Below are 2,450 nucleotides of genomic sequence, written 5' to 3'. Positions count from 1 at the left end.
CTAGTTTTTGATCGAACAGTCGATAGTGGGGCATCCTAGATCCTTCTTCTTTATAGGTGATGTATTATGGATGGCCGCACTACACTCCTTCGTTAAATTGATTACCTTAGTGGTGGGCAGTGGTCTCCTATAGTTCAGAATATCTCTGAGGTACTTTGCAAAGGTAGGTACCTGTATGGCATCCACTTTGGCCCTTCAATTTCTGCATGGAAACGATAACAGGTTGGTGTCATGAAAATCTTGTTGCATTTCTTGTTCTGATAACTCAACTTCTTCAACATCATCATTCTTCTTCCCCTCTTGTACTGTTGCCGGTGTCTTACCTGTCCTTGTTGGATATGGACGATCATGAGTAGACTTGCCACCTCTTGTGGTTATGGATTGACCTTTTCAAGGTTAGTGGCAAAAGGCAGAGCAACGGCCAACTGGGCTAATTGTAATTCTATCTTTTTATTATAGCTAAGTTGGTCCTTGAAAAACTTTCCATTTTAGTGTTTATGTTTTCTAAGACCTTATCATTAGAAGTAAGCTTCTTAGAAATACTCTCATTAATCTTAGCTTGTTCTAACATCAAATCTCTCAAGGATGGTTGTTTAAGACTAGAAGAATTGTATTAATTACCTAGATATTTACCTTGGTAATTTGACCATTGTTGTTGTTGACCCCATCCTTGTCTTTGTTGTTGTGGAACAGAATTATTGATGACAATGTTTGCATCCTCTTGATACTTAGGGAAATAAATCCCCAAATATTCTCCACATGTGTTTTGGGCATTCTAAGCATCTTGAATGGCTTGTTGATCTTTCTTGTAATTGGCTCGCTGTTCAAGCCAATTCAATGGTATGTCCATCTTGGTTGAAAGTGCACACACCTATTATGGTACTTCGCTCTTATTGCATGTTTCAATATTGCCTTGAGACTAGCCTTGATTAGAGGCTATCTTTTCTATGAGAGTTTTAGCTTTTCCAAGAGTGAGTGACATGAATGCTCCTCCAGTAGTTGCATCAAGTTGTTCATGAGCTTTCTGAATTAATCCATGGTAGAAGCCTTGCATGAGCAACCAATCTTCCATTCCATGATGAGGACAATCTGAAATGTATTCTTGAAAATGTTCCCATGCCTCTAGAATGGTTTCTCCTTTCTACTGTTGGAAGTTGAAAACTTTTCCTCTTAAGGCATTGGTCTTGCCTACAGGGAAAAACTTTGCTAGAAAGGCCTTCGAACATCTTGCCAATGTGTTGATGTTATCTTTATTGGTGTAGAACCACTCTTTCACCCTTCCCACTAATGAGAGTGAAAATAGGCAGAGTAGTATGATGTCTTGAGCAACGTCCTTGATGACAATTGTGCTACTAATCTCTAGAAAGTTTTGGACATGAGCACTAGCATCTTCATGTGCCTTTCCGCTAAATGGGGTAGCTTGCACCATGTTGATGAGGCTTGCTTGAGCACAAACTCAAGGTTATTGGTTTTGAGTGTTGGTCCAGTGCAGATGTTCTTAGTGCTTGGAGCAAAGAATTGGTGCAGAGTCTTGTTAGCCATAGCTTTAGAAAGTGGTGTTGAGCTACCTCTTGATTGGTTCGATTGTGATTGATGGAATTTGCTGATGAATTAGAACCAATCCTGCAATACCCTATATAAGATATGAACAAAGACAAACAAGGGTAAGCCTGCTAAAGCAGAGGTGTATAGTTATGATTTCATCAATAAGTATTTATTTGATCAATTCTCTTTTAGCCTTGTGCTCCTCCCCGACAACGGCACCTAGAAATGCTTGTTGTCATTTCTTAGCATCACTTTTTTACTAAGTTGTCATCCCTAGCAGTGATGCCAGAAATGCGTTGTTGGTAATTATTAATGACACTTGTAAATTTAGTAAAAAATATATATTGAAGTATCCGCAAGCGCACAGATAATATAGCATTGTAGCATTTCACCCAAGAGTATACAGGTATCGTTATTTATATTTTCCACAAGAAAGAGCGATGGGGTGGCTAGAGATATTGAAAAATATGTATACTTATGATAAGATCATTAACTCAACTCTCATGCTATAACAGGGGTAAGTCAAATGATAAATAAATGATAAGTGCAAGGCATTGATAATAATCCAGACATAGAAATAGATACTCATAAATGTAGATGGCTAGGTAGGAGATTAATTAAGGGAAAAGATTCCTAAGTCATTTCTTATTTACTTAGTCTTTTGTACACTCTAGTATATATACTTTCATCTATAGCATAACTAACTCTATATCTATGCAGAAGGAACATTACTAAGGAAGATGAAGTACAGAGCTTCACTCCCTTCACAATCAGGTTCGACTTGTTCTACAAACAGGGAGTGGACTACAAAGGACTCAACGAGAGTGTCACACTCACAATCTACCACATGGCTCGGAGTGTAGAGTGCATCTGTAGGTAAACAATACTTAAGCACCATGCTTACA

The 2,450-nt window shown here is 38.2% G+C and overlaps 1 non-coding gene across 1 annotated transcript; it reads left to right on the top strand.

The window, feature by feature from the left end:
- The first annotated feature begins 1,070 nt into the window (after nt 1–1,070).
- LOC136502453 (small nucleolar RNA R71) lies at nt 1,071–1,178 on the top strand. The gene has a single exon (XR_010770590.1). It is a non-coding gene; the product is annotated as a small nucleolar RNA R71 (small nucleolar RNA).
- The last annotated feature ends 1,272 nt before the right edge of the window (nt 1,179–2,450 follow it).

Source organism: Miscanthus floridulus, chromosome 13, assembly GCF_019320115.1.
Source record: "Miscanthus floridulus cultivar M001 chromosome 13, ASM1932011v1, whole genome shotgun sequence".
In the NCBI taxonomy this organism is placed as follows: domain Eukaryota; kingdom Viridiplantae; phylum Streptophyta; class Magnoliopsida; order Poales; family Poaceae; genus Miscanthus; species Miscanthus floridulus.
Note: the sequence above shows the minus strand (reverse complement) of the source record. Positions and strands in the feature narration are given on the sequence as shown.